Genomic DNA, 19,524 nt, shown 5'->3' on the forward strand with positions numbered 1-19,524 from the left:
TTATTAACCAAGTTTTACTGATACATAACTTCCACCCTATTTTTTGTACCAATTCACTCTTATATTTTAACAAATTCCACTTACCTGAGTGCTGACTTTACACCTTTATTCTCACCTATCTAGTGGGCCACTGACTTGCTCATATTGTTCATATTAATCAGAAGGTGGTTTTGACCACGACTCTCAATAAGCTTCCATTCAGGATCTTTAGTTGAGGCGTTGATGAATGTCAGTCATTTCACTATTCACTTGATCTTCTAAATGTGGTCTTTTCCCTGGGGCTAATCTTCAGGTGGAGAGTTTTTTCCTAGACTAACGTTTCTGAAAATACAGTGGAATTCATGGGAAAAATGATTCATTCTCTGAAACCTTTAGGAACACACCTACTTTGTCACTGAATACTCTTGCACTTTGCAAACACAGTACATCTAAAACACTTAAGAAAAACCTGGGGTTTGGCCCAAGTCACTCACTGCTGCACCCAGGCAAGAAGAGCCCCCGGTCCACAAAGGGGCTCAGCCAACACTTCCTCAGCGAGAGGAGGGCCCGGCCGGCGACGAGAAGCTGCAAGCAGCAGGGGCCTGGACTGGAGACTCGAGTCACCTCATCACTGTGGTGGACTTGATGTGGTCAAAACCAATCACACCCCCAAGAACACCTGCTCCTCCTGGGTGGGCAGCTTCCCAGAGTGAACTTCTACATCCCTCTTTTATGGTGACAGCCTCCCACCTCCCCACTGGGGAGCTCAGCACCGTCTCAGACCCCATGCTCTGCCTCAAGGGAAGGATTCCCTCTCCCCTGATGGGACAGGAACCCCAGAGCCCCATGAGGGGATGCCAACCTCAAGAGCCCAGAATCACACGTGCCTCCCTGGGCTGCAAATGAATGAGGCTTGTCCAGAATCCTTGTCGTGAGCAGTCACTGAAAATAAGCTCGTGTACTATTATGATTAAGACACAGTACAAACACTCCTAGAAAACGTTTCCTAGCAAGGTACACACGAGCACAGAGAAGAGCTCCAAAGACAGACACACAGCTGTCCAAGTGAGCAGAGCCGAGGGCCTGGGAGGACAGCCTCTGAGTGTCCCTCTGTGAGTCCCGAAGAGACGTCCTCCTCCGAGGACCACCCTGCAAAGTCATGACCAGAAACCAAGCAGACCTTGCATCCCCTGCCCTCAAGGGACAACAGCGCTTTGCTTCACTAGGACAGGGGCCAGAGAGGCCGAGGTGACCAGCAAGGAAGCAAAGAGATGACAGAGCTAAGAGTCCAGGACCACCAGGAAGACCAGCGCTCTCACCCAGAGATTGGGACACAACCCCCGACTTCCACACTGCACCCCGGCCCCTGCACACGCAGCTGCTTCTCCAACCGCAGGACTTGTCCAGAGAACATCTTTCCTGGGAGGCTGGTGGGTGCACACGTCCTGCTGTTCCGTTTGCTCACCTGCCTCCCAGGTGAGAGCCAGGCTGGCCCCTCCAGCACTGGGGGCACACACCCGGCCTGGCAGTACATGCATGCCCGTGAGCACACAGCTGGGAAGACTTGGGCGAGTGCCGAGGAGCCTTGTTCTCCCCATAGGAGTTCCACACCGGTGCCAACAGTGACCTGGACCCAGGCCTCCCGGTCAGCCCCAACTGCCGACGATGCCCCTCAGCCCTCATTCCCCACCAGCAGACCAGAGTCACTCCTGCGTAGTTTGGTTGGGGGGGGAGTTATTTTTGTCTTTTTAAGATCGGTTTGAATCTCAAAGTGACAGCACCTACACCTGAAGTGGGACAGTACCTAGGACCCAATCTTGATAGGGATAAAAAATTTAAGCAGCTCTAGAATGCTGAGCATTAAATCAAGTACCTGACCACCACTGCCAAGGAGAGGTGGCCGCAGGACGGGCCCCCTGCCTGATGACTGCAGTGCTTCTTTAATCAAGAGATCACCGGATCTTTTAAGTCGGTACAAAATGAAAATTCTTCATTCTGTCCTCCATTTCACTGCCTTCATCTGAACTGTGCTTTTTTAAAAGCAGGAAATTAAACCAAAACAAAGACAGTATTTATTATTTAATGATACAGATGGCATGTATCTGAAACTCATAAGAAAGAATGCCACAAACGAAGGAACTCTACAGAAACTCACAGCATTCTTAGAGCCCCACAGGGTCTCAGAGCCTGCCTGTGCAGACCCCACATCACACGCCAAGAAATGGGGTCCTCAGGCCAGCAAGCGCTCACCCCGTGAAGACACACTCACAGAAACACGCACTCACTCACACTTTAGAGGGACGTCAGCTAAACACACTCACAAGAAAAGTGCTAAATAAGAGCACACTGATATATCACCCTTCCTGCATCACTGCGGCACTAAGATTCCCGCGAGAAAGCTCTCATTGTAAGAACCCCAAATGGTCCCTTACGTGCTGACGGGGCCTCACTCGTGGGTGATTCTCGGGACATGCACCATGAGGCAGGTTCTTAAATATAAAATCACCAAGAGGAAAGTGTCCCACGACTCTGGCTGGTGGACTTTCTCTTCACCAGCCAGACTCAGCCATGTTGACAGAAGGATGAACGACCTGCTCACAAAGGGGCTTTTTATTTCCCACGGCAAAAAAATTCAGCAGTTTTTTTCTGTTTTTTTTACTTCCTAGTGAAGTAAACCGAGCCCCTCAATGATGCAGTGAAATAAACCTTCATAACAAGTGGAAAAGAGGAAGACAAGCAGGTAGAGAGCACGCTGCTCCCAGGTGGGGTCTCTTCTGTCCCTCAGGAGAATCACACCAGAGGAAGGCGATGCACCTGGTCCCTGTGCTCACAGAGCCCCGAGGGAGAGGCTGGCGGGACCGGAGCTCCTGCCCACAGAGGGCTGCTCGCGGGGCTCCCTCGAGATGTCTGCTGCCGATCACACCTCTGCGCTTCCAGGGAGCCCAGCAAACAAGGCCGTTCTGGCAGAAAAAAAGCTCACTGACCAGAAAAACAATTTGTCTTCCACTGGCCCGTCCTGGAGGGCTGTTCCAGAAACAGAAATCCACGACCATGTGACACCTGGAGTGGACACAAGGCAGGAGGGGCGAGCCTCGGGACACCACCCTCTCTGCACAGTTTCACAGGGTTATTAAATGAAAGAGCCGCTTTCTTTTTACTTCACAGCAGCACAGCCATCCTGCCGCGAGTGGCTCTGAGTGCCCATCACACTGACCGACTGGGCCTGAGCCCGACGGGCAGCAGGACACAGGGAGGGGGCCTGCGCTCTGACATCCACAGAGGGCACCCGTGCCCAGGCCGAGCACTGACTCCACACCTGACCACAAACCACTCCTTTACTGGTGACTTGAAAAGGCACAGAGGCCCCAGTGACTCACCAGCCAACAGGGGTCCCCGTCACCCGCCACTGCAGACAGCCCGGTGCACAGCTCTGGGCTTTCTCCCGGAGGGTGGAGTGCCCAAAGGGGAAAGCAACTGGGCTTGGGTCTGACCGTTACAGGTCCAGATTCGGCCTCTCTCACCAATTCTCTCTGGCCTTCTCACAGTTCCTCAAACAAGCCTCCTGGTCACCCAACACCTTCTGCACAAAGAGCCGAAGAGGGGCATCCCACACCTGCTCCAAGTGCAAGTTCAGGAGCAAAGGTTCCCTTCCCAGCAAAGTCTCAATCTCACAGGCATGCGGCACCTCAGGGGTTTCCCGCTCCCTTCCTGGTCCAGCCACAGAGCTGCCCGCGCACGGCTCCGGCTCCTTGGCAGCCTGTGCAAGCGGGTCGGGGAGAGTGGCCTTGGAGCAGGTCTTTGCAAGGGACAGCAGCACAGGCAGAGGGCGTGTTAGGACTGCAGGCTCTCAGGCCCCCCAAGAGCTTGCTGACAAACTAGCTGGTGAGACGAGCAACCCCCCCCCACACACAGAACCTTGGAACTCACAGGTTGTAAGTCTGAACACGGACTCTTCCCTCTTGAAGCACACAGTCGACAGCACAGGCCTGACCTTCAGTCCCTCCAAGGCTGTCATTACATCACGGGGGAGCGGGCCTAAGGACAGAGGGGTGGCAGACAGGGTTCAGCGCTCCAGCCCACACTAGGTGGGTCCCAGATCACATTAGGGCCCCGTGTACGAAAGCATTCTGTAGTGGGAACTACAGACCATCAAGAATAAGAATTATTCTCTTACTATTACAGATGTTTCCAATGCTTGATTAATTTTTGTCACTTGTCTACATGTGGGCCTTTAAATCAGCCAGCAGTGCTTTACTGGGGGTGGGGAACGTGGAGAAAAGGAAATTCGTCCCGTGAGAACACACCCCTCTGTTCATGGTGGCTGGGGAGGCCCGCCTGTCCTGTGGCGTGCACTTCTGGAGCGTGTTGTTTGCTCTTTTAATAAAGGACAGCTATAGAGGGCTGAGCGAAATAAGCCAGGCGGAGAAAGACAAGTAGCAATGATTTTCCTCTTTTATGGAGTACAACAACAAAGCAAAATGAAGGAACAAAACAGCAGCAGACTCACAGACTCCAAGAAGGGACTAGCGGTTACCAAAGGGGAGGGGAGGGGGAGGGGGTGGGGAGGGAGGGAGGGAGAAGGGGATTAAGGGGCATTATGATTAACACACATCATGTAGGGGGTGGGACACGGGGAAGGCAGTACAACACAGAGAAGACAAGTAACGACTCTATAGCATCTTACTGCGCTGATGGACAGTGATAATGTGGGTGGACTTGATAGTATGGGTGAATGCTATAACCACAATGTCGCTCATGTGAAACCTTCATAAGATTGTATATCAATGATACCTTAATAAAAAAAAGTAGTAGGAAACATAATAGTGAAAAGAGAAAAAGGAAAATAAAAAGGACAGCTATGACTCCAGTCACCAGGAATGTCAGTTTGAAGAAAAATGGCGCCAAGTGTATCTTCCTCTGTCTCTAAGGAAGCTGAAGGAGTGGGGGGGCGGTGGGGGGCACCTCGTCGCGCCTCCTCACACCCTGCCTCTCCAGCTCTTCGGCTGTGCTGCCAGGAGACACAGCCCCCGGTGCTTCTCCTGGTATGGACGGTCACAGCCTGGGCACGTGGCATCTTCAGAAGTCAGCCTTTCTTCCGGTAAAGGACAAGCATCTCACTGAGTCTTCTGAACATCTTGGTGAAGACTCCCCCGTAACCTTCTGAGAGACGACCAACAGGACACTGGCAGCAAAGCAAGGGGATGTCCTCCAGCAGAGGGGACGCTATTTAGGAAGTTAAGATGCCAGCCAGTCCTGGGGAGACCACCACCAGTCACGCCGTCCAGCAGGGGGAAAGGACAGAGGAGAAAGAACCACCCTGGTCACCCTGTCCCTGTACTTCTCGTTTCCACAGAAAGCAGTCCCATCCTCGACGTATCACAAGTTCTTTAAGCCACTTAGCAAGTCTTCAATAAAAAGAAAGGGAACATAGAAACTTAGGGTCCAGAAACATTTCAAGCTCTTTCCAATTCTAAAAGTATCACATGATAACAAATTGACAAAGCTGTAATAGTGCTGAACACATGACCAGGTGAAGCATGCTTTCACAGAATGCCTATGCCAAATATGCTACTCAGACCTACAGGAATGTGAACAGGCGATTCCAAGGAGGTAGAATAAATGTTCTTCATGTAATAAAAAATAGAAATCAACCAATGGAAAAAAATAGGGCTCCCACTTCCCCACTGCCTCATCTCCTGTCCCCACCTGCCCAGGCAGGCCCAGGCTCCGCCGGCCCCCTACATCCACTCAGCTTCGGGGCTCCGCGGGGGCGCGTCACTACTGCCTCCCGAGGGTCGCTGCAGCCCTGACCCTCTGGCCCCCCTCCTCCTCCTCAAACACCCCCCAGTTCATGCGGTCACCAGCCTCGTCAACCCTGCGCTGGCCTCCTGAGCGGGGTGCCCACCTACTCCTGCCCTCTCCAAACTCCCATCTTCTGAAAAAAATAAATCTCTTTACCTACCTTTCTCTCCTTAAACTCTTCACCCCAACTTCCCTGGGACTGAAGACCAGGGCTCCCGGCCTGGCTGGCCCTGCAAGTCCGCCCTGCCCCACCTCGGGACCCTCCTCCCCATCACCTCCTCCTGGACTCGCCCACCTCTGCACGTGGCCCTGTGAATTCCACCCAGCCCCAGAGTGTCGACTCAGAAGTTCCCTCAAAAAGTGAGCGTGAGGGGACACGTGGGGTGGCCGGCACCACGGCTGTGAGCATGAGGGGACACACGTGGTCGTGGCTAACAGTGCTGCCCAGGGCCAGGGCTCTGCAGGCCGGGCAGGGACGGAGACACGGGCAGCGCAGCACAGCTCATCAGCTTCCAGTGTCGGGGCGTGTATTCTACAGCAGCGACAGGAAGCTTTCGCTGAAACAGATGATGTATTTCCAGAAGCCAAGCCAAGGACTTTCTGCCTCCTCCCTTCATTACCAACTCTGGATGCCACAAAAAAGCTCTGAAATGCTAAGAATGCCTGACTAAACCCCTTCCAAGTTTCTATAGCTTCAAAGCCCAAGAGAAGAACCTCAATTTTTAGGCACAACATTAGGTCTTCCTAGAAGTTAGGGATGTGAAAAGTAATTTATGGTTGAGGGTATAGTGGCATTACCCCTACTAGAGAAAACTGGAAAATAATAAATGCCTAGCAACATAGTACATCAACGTAGTGTAAATTCTAGGGTTACAAAAACCTGATTTCATATAAGTGGGCTTTGTCAAAATACAAAACTTCCACAACACAAAAAATACAAGTTGAGAAAGGCTAAGCCAATCCCGCATTGGCACAGATTCCTACAGATTAATTACATCAAGGGAAAAGAGAAGGCCCCAGCCCTGCCACTCCCCGCTTAGTGACACCAACCCGTCCTGCCCTTCCAGGTCAAGGGGCCACAGGGGCGCCGGTGAGAATGGGACACGGGCACATCCCTAAGCCTGCTCTGAAGATACACACGGGGTGTTGAGGAGGGGGCTTATGTGGGTGAACACGAGTCCTCCGCTCCTCGTAAAAGTCCACTGGAATCACAGCTCAAGAGGAGAGGCCCCAGCATCCCAGAAGATGCACAGGGACGGATGGACAGGTGGGAACCCACTCGGAACAGGAATGCAGGAAGTAAGGGCCACAGAGGGGATGTCAGACATCGAAGCAAAGCTCAGGCAGTGGGCCAGGCGTCGGTGGTGCACCTGGGAAGAGCCTGGCTAAGCGTCTGATGGGAACCTCAGACAGGAAAGCTGCCTCGGGAGAGACACCCAGAGGTGCTCCCCAAGCAGGTCACCAGGCCCAGCGGCAGGGGGCCAAGCTCCTGCACAACAACAGGGGCCAGTACACAACAATGAGGTCCAGGACACATGCTGAATGATGAGATCCCAGAAGACAAGCTAGAGGGAACTACTGATGGGCACCCAGGAAGCTAAACTAGTGAAACATGACACAATTACCAACTCTAGGAAAGGCAAATGGTTGTATCAGAAAGGAATTGTAATCACAGCATACTGAATGGGTTGGCTGTGCAAAATGTCTGCAATCAAAGTAATATAGACACAGAGTGCGTATTAACCAAGATTACCACTAAATGTACTGAAACAATGGAGGTCACAAAAGGGAAATATGTGGGGGTACCAGCCACAGAGAAAGTCAATAGAAACCATCGAAAATCGAGGGGCAAAACGCTGGAAGGGAACAGCCAGGAGTCTGGGAGTGGGAGGAAGGGTGGTAAGGGTCACACTGCAGCTACTTTTGTTACACCACTTGCAGAGCACAACTGGACTTTACAACCACACTTGGTAAGAATTAAAATTAAACTTAAATATAAAATCTAAATATGTACCAAAAACTGCAGCAAGCTGAGGCTGGAGAGCAGCGGGGATGTCAGGAAGTGTGGGCTGGGTCCTGGCCTCCCCATGAGACAGAACGCAGTGAGGGCAGGGGCAGCCCTGAGGCCCGCGACGGCCGGCAGAGTGGGTCCCAAACAAACGTTTGTGAAATTAATGTCAGAGTGAATGCAGTCAGTGAGGAAAAGAATGATGTCAGAAAGTGACTGTGGGCAGGGTGTTCAAAGTGATGCAAACATTGTCAAAACTCTCTAGAACAGTGGCTCTGAGCGGGAAAGGAGGAGAAACACATTTCTCATTGGGCCCCACACAGAGCAGATAATCAGACACCCTGGGGTGGGCCCAGCAGTCGATTTTAAGAGGCTCTCCAGATGATTCTGGTGGGCACAGCCTATGAGATCAGACGACATGGTACTTCAGTACGTAAGCAGCTGTTCTCAGTGAGGGGGGGACCCTGAGGTCCTGCAGAGGGGTGTCTGCAAGGTTCAAAAACATTTGGTAACATTCGAAGGCACTCTGCCTTCTTTCACCTCACTCTCTCAGGAACATACAGGGGGGTTTTCCAGAGGCTCTGTGACATTCGGGTTGCTTACAGAAGCACGTGCAAGAACCTAGCCCTCTTCAATCGAGTCAGACATTTAAGAAACACTTGCAAAAATGTAAAACTAGGCCACTCTTCTCACTAATTATTTTTCATAAAAATATCACTACTGATAACGTGTAACGATAATCTAATGGATTAATAGAGGTATTTCAGATTTTTTTAGTTTTACTTTGTAACACAGCAAACCTCAATAGATAAAACCCACATAAACAAAAGCTCTTTGATCCTCAATAACACTTAATGACGTAAATGGATCTGAGACAAAAAGTCCATGAATCAGTATAGCCGGGGGCTTCAAAACATAAACAAGGACTTTCTCAACCATCACACAAGCTCACACTATGTATTTACCCATATTTAAATGCTTCCTAGGTCTCTCATAGTAAGAACAGGCAAATGTGTGGCTTAAACCAAAACAAAACCAGAAATCCGTACTGGGCTGTTTGTTCATGCCTAAGTCCACGAAGAACCAGCCCCGAGGGCCTGCACAGCATGCCTCATACTTGCCCCATGCCCTGCAAGAGCACCTGACCACCAAGAATGAAGCAGAAATCACCTAAGTTACCCTGAAACAGGAAATTAATTTTTAGGCACCCTAAGCATTCCTATGCGCCTTTTGCATATTTATTCGACTACATGTTTATTCCGTTTGAATACTGTCAATAGGGAGGGAAAAGAGAATTCCCACTTTCTTTTTGAGGAAACCTGTTCTCTGAACAATCTGAGATACACCCCTTGGGGAAGCACTATCCCTTGATAAATAAGAATACGGTTCCATCATGTAGCTATGCCTAGGTTAAAAGAGGAGTTTTGGTTTCCCATTTTAACCCCAGTGTCAAAGAGAGGGGTCATTCATACCCTGTGTAATCTATGAACCAGTAAACGCTAGACTGGGTGTCAGGTCATAAAGAGGTAAAACCCATCTGTATGTGTTATGTTCCTTTTACGAGTCTGGGAATAAAGAGGTTTCTTGCTTGTTTTTGTTAGTTGTTTTTAAGACGATAAAGCCACACCATCTAACACACAGTACAAGATGAAGTATAGGTTGCCATCAATTAACTTCCCATATTATGTTTTTCCTTGTTATTTTTAAGTATGTCAAACCCACTGTAAAGTTCAAAGAATGATGCAAAAGACATTCACATACCCCCTCCCCTAGAATCACCAATCATTAATGTCCCTCCATATCCATTTTGTCTCTTTCTACACACATGCACTTTTTCTGTGGACCTGTTAAAAGCTAGAGACATCATGATGCCTCCCTAAATCCTTCCAGTATATGTTTCCTGAGAACAAGGCCCATCCTACCACATAACCACAATACTACTATGACAGCCAAGAAATTTAACAATAATCTTATCAAATGTTCTTCCTATGTTCAAGTTTTCCCACTCATCCAATAATGGCCTCTAGAGGCCATTCTGCTTTGTTTTCTAATGCAGGATCTGATCAAGGACCAGGCACTAACCGTCAGGATTCTTCAGTCTCCTTCAATCTAGAAGGGCCCCCAGCCCTTTTTACACTTGTTTTGAAGAGTCTGGGCCGCTGCCATGACGAATGCCCTACAGTCTAGGTTTGTCTGATTATTTCTCGTTATTTGACTCAGGTTAAATATTTTTGGCAAAGAATGCTGCCGCTTGCCCCCACCTGCATCCCACCGAGGGCCCATATCTGTCCACACGGGGAAGTCTGAGTTGACACCCGGTCGTGGTGGAGTCGGCCACATCATCCAATGTAAACAGAGCCTCCCCCTGTAACCAGTCACCTGTGGGATGACGCTTCAGACTACGGTCATCCTGTTCCCCACCCCACCAAATGCTTACAGTGCTGTTTGACAACTACTGGTGACCATTCTCTTAATCCATGATCACCTTGTCAACCGCAAAATACTGAGTCTCCAAGTCTTTCACCCTTCCTCTTCTGCTGGCACCATGCGTAACGGAGCCCCACACCCCCCTGGGACACATCATGACTTCCACACACAGTGTGCACGGACTTCTTAAATACAAACATCCACTCCATTCTCTTTCGATTCTCAAACACCCCAGACTTGCCAGGAAGGAACCCATTCACGCCACTCTTCTTCTGACATGTCCCCATCAATTTTAGAACACCTCCTTGCTTTCTGGTACAAGATATCCAGGCTCACACTGAATTTTGCCTGCCCAGAACCTAGAAAATTCATTTCTCCAAGGATCCCTGGTTCCATTAGTGGGAAATGGAATTTGGCAACCAAGATCTGGAGGCTAGGGGTGCCCATTGCTACTGGAGTATCACTACCCCTAGGCCCTCTCAGAGGACACAGCTAGGCATTTCTTAATCACATACGCACACTGACACCTCCCGTACTGAGATCTTCCTCACCTTTTTCATACTGTGTTTAATCTCCTTTCTCACAGAGAACCCCAGTTCCCAACACGGGTATCTTTATTCACTTGCTCTACCCTAAAATATACCCAGTGATCTCAGAATTACCACACTGATCTCTGTTAACAACAAATCTTTGTGGCAAATTTCTCTGGAGTCTGTTTTTTCTTTTTAACACACCTCACTAAGGTACAGAGTGCGGTTTGCTGACTTGAATTACTGTTTCTATGTGGTTATGCTATTAATTCAATATACTTATAGGTTCGTTTACTCCATCTTAATTTAATTTTAACTTTCTTCTATCATTGCCATTTTAATTTTTTTGGATATGAAGAATGTGTGCATGGTTCAGAAGCCAAAATTGTGCAAAAAGGTATACTCTGAGAAGTTTTACTCCTAGACGGATTCCTTACAGCTTATCCCCACCTACTTGGATAAATTCTCATTTTACTTAGTTTCTAGACTATCTTTGGGTGTTTCTTTTTGCAACAAGAAGCAAATGCACATACATTATTTTCCCTTCTTTCTTATTTTCCATTTTTCTTCTCTTTTTTCTTCTTACAGTCAGACCCTGCTGGCCCTGCGCTGCCCTGGAGACCGAGGCTCCTGGAGGAGGGGCCCTTCCAGGTGTCACAAGGTGGTTTCTCCTTCCACCTGTCAGTTCCTCTTCCTCTGGGCTAAGTCCATCACTCAGGGTTCTGGGCCTGCCTCAGATCCCTCATCTTTTTTTTAAATTGTAGTAAATTAACCATTTTAAAGCATATGCCTCTGTGGCATTAAGAACATTCACGCTGGCATCACTCACCTCAGGCCATCTCATCAGGAAGGCATTTGATACTCTCATGTGAAGAAGGGTCCAGGAATACAAATGCTGATATGATGCTATTCAGGTCCTTAAAGCAAAGCAAAGTTCAAAATGGAGCAGAACACTTCAGTAATATTTCTCCACAAACATACTGAGAACATCTCTGTCAGCTGTCGAGCCAAGCCAAGCAGCGGGGAAACAAAGATGGGAAAGGTGTGACGCCTTCCCTGGAAAAGCTTCTTGGCTGAAGGTGGAGAAAGATCTGACTCAGCACCTTTGCATCTCCAGCATCTGTTGGAACACGACATCCTGCACACCTGGCCAAAGACCACGGCCGGTATCATCAGGAGAGCTTGGGGGCGCCTGACCGATTCCAGAGGGGGAAGCCGAGGACATATGCTCTGCCTGTCGCCATGAGACGCTGGAGCAGCGCTCCCTGTAGAATGCTTCCTCGGCCACAATGTCCGCATGACCACTATCTAGCTGACGGTCCGATCTTCCCGCCTCTCAAGATGCCCTGCCCCAGGAGGCCTCAGACCTAAAGATCTCTTTCCACTCCCCATCAACCACCCACACCTCTGAACTCAGCTGCAAGAATGCCAGAAGGCTGTAAAAGCACAACACTGACTGCGCTGCTGGGCTGGGGGTGACGCGGCGAGTACACAGTCACCTTCAGCTCCTCGGGAAGAAGGGGGTCCTTCTGATCGTGCCTCCACATGGACAGAACTGACCAAAGATCAAGAGGTGCCAGCAGGAAACAAATAAGATGGAACTGTTAAAGATGACAACTCCTCTGGAAGATTTCTCTGTGGTAGGTGAAAACAAGCCAGTTTAGTTCAATTCGAACTGATGTGTAAAGGAGATTTCACAGGATTAGCTAATACATGAAACGAAATTAGCATGTCCAAGGATCTCAGTTTAGAAAGACTTTAAACAACAGAAGAAACAGAAATAATCTCTGATGGAGTAATAAGTTGAAAGTGGATCCAAAAAACAAACAAACATTCACGCTGTTGTACCACCGTCACTGTTACCCATACCTGGCATTTTCTCATCTTCCCCAACTGAAACTCCAGCCAGTGAACACACACACCACCCCCTTCTCCTGGCACCCACCGTCCTCCTTGTCTCTCCAACTTGTCTGCGCCAGGAGCCTCCAAACAGTAGGAGACACCGAACAGTACCAGTCTTTCTTACCACATTTTATTGAAGTACACTCATTTGTACTTTCTTCATCACTTGAAATATCTTAGAAATCACTCCCTACCGTTCACAGGAGTCTTTCTTTTATTTCTGCAGCTGCAGTTTTCTGTCACGTAGATGTACCTCAGCTCACTCACCCTGGATGGGCACTCAGGTTGTCCCATTTTATACTACAAATAATGCTGCAATGAAAGACCTTGTACATTTGATGTTTCTGTATCTGTGGAGGTACAGCCTCAGCGTAAGTTACTACAAGGGGAACTGTTAGGTCAAAGGCAAACACATACACAGGTACACCCAAACACCAACAACAGTTTTTGTATCAGCTTTTTGTTACCTGTGACTCAAGCTTTTTAAAAATCTTATTGATGCTCCACATCGCTAATCATCAGAGAAATGCAAATTAAAACCACAATTGAGATATCACCTCACACCAGTTAGGATGGCCACCATCCGAAAGACAAACAACAACAAATGCTGGCGAGGATGTGGAGAAAGGGGAACCCTCCTACACTGCTGGTGGGAATGTGAACTAGTTCAACCATTGTGGAAAGCAGTAGGGAGGTTCCTCAAAAAGCTCAAAATAGAAATACCATTTGACCCAGGAATTCCACTTCTAGGAATTTACCAGAAGAATGCAGCAGCCCAGTTTGAAAAAGACAGATGCACCCCTATGTTTATGGCAGCATTATACACAATAGCCAAGAAATGGAAGCAACCTAAGTGTCCATCAGTAGATGAATGGATAAAGATGATGTGGTACATATACACAATGGAATATTATTCAGCCATAAGAAGAAAACAAATCCTACCATTTGCAACAACATGGATGGAGCTAGAGGGTATTATGCTCAGTGAAATAAGCCAGGCGGAGAAAGACAAGTATCAAATGATTTCACTCATATGTGGAGGATAAGAACAAAGAAAAACTGAAGGGACAAAACAGCAGCAGAATCACAGAACCCAAGAATGGACTAACAGTTACCAAAGGGAAAGGGACTGGGGAGGATGGGAGGGAAGGGAGGGATAAGGGGGAAAAAGGGGCATAACGATTAGCAGAAGCAGACATAATGTAGTGGGGGGGTGACACGGGCAGGGCTGTGTATACAGAGAAGACAAGTAATGATTCTATAGCATCTTACTACACAGACGGACAGTGACTGCAATGGGGCATGTGGGGGGGGACTTGATAATAGGGGGAGTCTAGTAACCATAATGTTGTTCAAGTAATTGTACATTAACGATATCAAAGTAAAATTTAAAAAAAAATCTTACCTAGAGCCCCTACTCAAGAACACACTGGGACCAAAGAGGTATGTCAGGCTGGCTATGAATGCCCCCCGCCCCCCCATCTTCTAGAGGCCCTACCGCCTGTATAATCAGGAGGACCAGGGGTCAGACTACACACAGCCCACAGCGTTAGCAGTGCACGGAGGAGAGCCGGGACCATGGCCACCCACTGCTCAGACCGCTCCCACAGCTCCCGCCTTCCAGCCCGCCCGCATCTGTACTTCAGGCCAGAAAATATCCTCCCTGGCTGAAATTTCTAAAAGGTACTTTCGTAGGTTTCCAAAGGAAACACTGACCTCTCTAATCAATGTGGATTTTTACTTACTCTTATTGTGACTCAAGCAATCTATTAGGAAAATTAAAATGACCATTTAACTTTAAAAAATGTAATTAATCAGTTCACTGACAGCCAGCTTAATCTAAACAAAAGGTTTATAAAATGGCCCTGAGTTGCCAGTGACAGGAAAATACTAGGTACATTGTATTTACTGACCCAATAATTTATGGCAATAAAGGTCTTTACAACACTGAACAATTCCTGTTGTTCAGATAAACCATCTACCTGTAATCAGACTTAGCAAGCAAGTACCACATCATTCGTAACTTGTGTTTGAGGCTTTAAGCTGGTTAAACCTGCTTAAATTATGTGAAATGTGAAAGAACAATGAATCAAAAAAGCCTCTGACATCAACAACACTGGTAAGCCCCCAGTACTACACAGCCCCGGCTCAAAACAGTTACGAACAGGCAGCTCACTTCTGGCCACAGCAGGACTACGGACCTGTGGGCACAGAACGCTCTAGAACTTTTGTAGACGTTTCAAAAAATTATCCAAAAAAGAAATTTAAAATAGATCATTCATGAGCTGTGTATCTTTAAATCGTTCTGAAGACATCAGGCTTTAGGAGAATAGACAGGATTTCAAGAAATTAGCTAGAACTAGCTGGGCTTTTAGAAATAGCCAGAGTTTCAAGTTATCAACTTATAAACACTATATACAAAAATAATGCACAGAACATACATGGTTACCAAAGGGGAGGGGCTGGGGACGGTGGGTGGGTGGGGAGGGAGAAGGGGATTAAAGGAACACTATAATTGGCAATTAAAATATAGGTAGGTCATGGGGACAGCAGTACAGCACAGAGAAGACAAGTAATGGCTCTATAGCATCTTACTACGCTGATGGACAGTGACCACAATAGAGGGGGTGAGGACTTGGTATTATGGGTGAATGCTGAAACCACAATGTTGTTCACGTGAAACCTTCACAAGATTGTAAAAAAATTCCTACCTCTTAACTACTGAATTTCAAGTATGTGAACAAAGTTAACTGCTAAATTTAGGAGTGCTGCCGGACTATTTGTTTGGGTTATGGGTGACAGCAAATCACGTTTTCCTAGTACAATAAAAGATTTGTAGTTAACTGCAAAATAATAATAATAATAAGGCACAGTAAAATGCTTCCCTATTCACAACTAGTAATGCTAAAATGCCCCTTGGCCCTTAGTCCTTCTCATGGAAAGCATCTACTCTCCCACCATGTAGTGCTTCTGTCTGGTATTTCAGTTATAACTAATGGTTAGACCCTGTTTCCAGGATTTAAACAGAAGGGAAGCAACCCATGCATGAGCTTGGTGCCCTTCACAACCATGGAATTAAATTCTTCCTGTGTTAGATCCTACACTGGGATAATCCCTAACAACTCTCAGTTTTCCTAGGGACAAGTAAACCTTAGGTTCCCATTAAAATATACACCTGGTATCAGAGATCGTCAATAAAAAAAACAGGTTCAAAACAACGTGGTTTTATCATTTTTGTACTCTGAAGCATTTATTAACTTATGTTAACTTACATTAACGTTTTAACTACGTACATACTTAAATAGTTCTCTCTATAGTATATAAGGTAGTGGGATAATAGGTGATCCTTATCTTTTTATTTTGCTTAGTGGTATTATGTAGTTCCATTCTTTCAAAAAATGAACATCTATCAGAATAATTTGGCTTCTACTTAATATGATCTTGAGTACTTCTCTACACAGCTATGTGTGCAAAGAGTCTGGACATGCATTAAAATGCTAATGATATTTTTCTCAGGAGAGTGGGATTATCAGTCATTTTGTGTTTTACATTTTATACCATTCTGTGTCTTGTTTTTTTTTTAATAAAAAGCATTGTTACTTTTATAATATAAAAATGAAAAAGGCATGTTTAAGGCACTAACAAAGTTGCCTGTGATCCAAGCACAGAAAGGAATGTCTGCCTCTGAAGAATTCACCCGACCCACAGACCCAGAGGCGCACACACACCACACCAGCTCCCACCTGCACCTACTCCCACAAGTGCACTCACACTCTCTCTCTCTCACACACACACACACAGGCACACTCGAATTCAAGGCCAGGAAAGACTGGGAAGGACACGAGCTCAACTAGGAGGTGCAGCTGGACGTCCCTGCCTATTTCCAGCCGCCCCCAGCACGGGAGCAGGAAGGAGAAGCTGGAGGCCTTCTGGGCATCAACACTCCCTTCAGCAGCCTGCTTCACAAGCACTAAAGGCCACAGACAAGGCCTACAATGTCACCGGAGGGCATTCAGCGCTTAAGTATGTAGGGTTCTCTGGAAAGGATCAGTGACTGTTAAAATAAAAATGTAATAAAATGTGAAGATAATCTTTACATTAAAAATTCCTTCAAAAAATTAAACCAAAATAAAACAATCCTTTCTCACAGTGCTCCTATGACTCACTTTCTAATTGACTTCTGCTTCGCGATGACGTGGTGGTGACCACAAGAGCGTCACTCCTCTCAGTGTAAAGGGGTCATGTCAGTGAGGAATCTTCAGAAATGGTCGAGGCCTTAAAAATAACCTATTCCAACTTCACAGCTAGCACCTGGGCAGATCCGACTATAAATTCCTGTTTCAAGAAGATAAAACCAGAAAGCTCCAATGGAGTCCCTTTCCCCCTCCCTCCGCTGATTACTGCCAACACTGTCACATTCCACCACCCCTGACCTGCCACTGGGTGATGTAATGAGGGCCAGGTACACCATGACACTGTTGAAGAAAGAGGGACACAAAAGCCATCTGTATTATAGGTGAGCTACTTCTATTAAAAATGCAGATAATCCACTTAAATAATTTAAAATGCTTCCTTCATAAATGATACTCAACATGCAACCTTTGAAAATATGTCAATAAACAAGATAATCTAGTTGCTACCTTCAAGGACCAGCCTAAGAGTCTCATGTACTCAATATTTTGAAATCTCAAGGTGAAAAGTATAAAACTTACAACCTATTATCCAGCTTATCTGAACTGTTCCTAGGGTTTTTTTTTTAAATCATGAATGTTTAAAACACAGTCCTTATCTTTTAGAAAGATACACTGAAATATTTATGGATAAAATGATACGTCAGGTATGTGCTTCAAAAGTCACCTGGGGTGGGGTGTTTACAGATGAACCGAGACTGGTGAACCTGAGTGAAGAAGGCCTGGGAACTGGGAGGCGCTTCACTCCACCATTCTCTCCACTTGTGAATGTTCAAGACTTTCCATTTTAAAAGCTAAAAGTGTTCAGTACAAGGTAGAATTCCTCACTTTTTGCTCAGCTACTGCACTATCAGAGAATGTTTCTTCCCATTGCTCCTCTATAATGTACTCCAACATCAGACTTGGAAAACGCACTCCCGAGCAGTAATAAAGGCTAGCAAAGCTCACAGACACAACAGTCCATCTTTCGTTACCCTATAAATTATCTGCTCCAAAACAAGAGCTCTCCTCCACCACCTCAGGAAGTTCATCAAAGTCCAGGTACTCAGATCGCGGCCAGCTCTGCTTCTTCCTGAACATTCTGGGTGAGCAGACAGAGGGGGCGACGCCACAGATCGCCCTAGATTCGCCCATCCCCACCAAGCCCTGAGTGCCCCCAAATTTTAAATTCCACTAGGAGTCATCAGAGCGGACATCTGACTATTTCTACTTTGTGACTACAGAAAAGGTCGGCCCCAAAGAGCAACCCAAAGTTTTCTGTAATGTGATCAATAAAGACAGTCACAACAAAAGGCATTTTGTCCTATGAATCAAATGAAAAGGAGTTTATGGAAGTCAATGAGATGAAACTTTGTGGAAATATTCTGAGCCACCAAATTTAAGAAGTTGAGAGCCATCTTAAGTTCAGGAGCCAAAAGACCCAGTTCTAGTCCCTGTTCTAGTGATGACGATGGGTGAGAAAAGTCATTTAACTGCTGGGCTTCCATTTCCTCACCTGCCAAGTGAGGTGAGTCCTGCTTGCCTACTACCACCTCAGACAAAGGAGGGGATCGGTCAATGAAAATCTAAGTGAGCCTTACATGAACCGTAATTTATTCTATCAGAGTCGGGTTATAGTAAAGAGCAAATGTGGTACTTCCCTAACATCTTTGCTTGACTCAGGAAGGTCATGTTTAGAGAGAAGGCACCACTGGGACGACCACAGCCAAGGAGCTCTCTGGCCGGTGGCAGCAGGGAAAAGCATGCTGTCTGGACCAGCAGTCACAGCCCTCGGTACCCAGACGGGAAACTCAGTCTTGTATCTCTGCCCCTCAGACTAAGAAACTGGATACCCACCCAGGTTCTAAACACAAGCATCACGCTGACCTGAACGCCAACACTCAGGACGCCCACGGGGACGTGCACATCCTCCTAGGCTGAAAACTCAACAAGAAGCCGACTCAGAGGACTCTGAGCACTCGGGGGGCACATGGATCCCTTACAAAGGTTCCTAATGTTATGACAGGCATTTTATGTCTTTTCTATGAGACCTCTGGGCCTACGCGTGCATACGCACTGGAACACCCACCTAGCGAATGTCTGCAAGTGTGAGAAGTCAATAAAACGCGAACTAGCAGGTCAGCGTTTCGGGGACTTCCTACAACTCGGTAAAGCACTTGAGTGTGAACCCCAGTATGAGTTGTCTACCGGCTTACTAGCAAGACACACACAGCCCTGCTGTCTCCACCTAAAAGCTCCGAAGTGCTGAGGTTGACGGGAAGGCCTGGATCTCGGGGCCCACCTTCTACCGGAGCAGCCCCGGCCCTGCGGCCGCGTGGAACCCCCGACACGCCGTGCACTCCCGCTGCCCCGGCCCCCTCTGGAGCCGAGGTGGCCCGCGGGAGCGCTGCTCTGGGCTGGCCCCCCTCCCTCCGGGGGCTCATTCCCCTCCCTTTCGCGCGCAAGGCCGGGCGGTGAGCATGTTCAGCTTTCACTGTCCCCCAAACAAGAGCTGGGTCTACACAGAACATCGGCCAGCCATGCACAGCGAGGTGACCGCTCAAGGCAGGCGTCTCCGCGCGATCTCAGGCGGGCGAACGCAGCCGGGCCTCCGCCATCCGCAGGGGCGAGTTCCTCAGACCGGCAGGCCCGGGGTCCCCGCTGGGGGCCGAGGGCCCTTCCTCACCTCGGCGCCCTTCCAGGGGCA

The 19,524-nt window shown here is 47.8% G+C and overlaps 1 protein-coding gene and 1 long non-coding RNA gene across 2 annotated transcripts in view; both read right to left on the reverse strand.

The window, feature by feature from the left end:
- RAB11FIP3 (RAB11 family interacting protein 3) overlaps nt 1-19,524 on the reverse strand; it is a 67,872-nt gene that overhangs the window by 47,214 nt on the left and 1,134 nt on the right. The gene's annotated exons all lie outside the window — the stretch shown is intronic.
- LOC118970101 (uncharacterized) lies at nt 4,031-19,497 on the reverse strand. Its single transcript, XR_012121834.1, has 4 exons — nt 17,813-19,497; nt 12,246-16,983; nt 11,576-11,663; nt 4,031-5,384 (listed from the first exon to the last, which is right to left on the reverse strand). It is a non-coding gene; the product is annotated as an uncharacterized lncRNA (long non-coding RNA).

Source organism: Manis javanica, chromosome 10 (assembly GCF_040802235.1).
Source record: "Manis javanica isolate MJ-LG chromosome 10, MJ_LKY, whole genome shotgun sequence".
Lineage (NCBI taxonomy): Eukaryota > Metazoa > Chordata > Mammalia > Pholidota > Manidae > Manis > Manis javanica.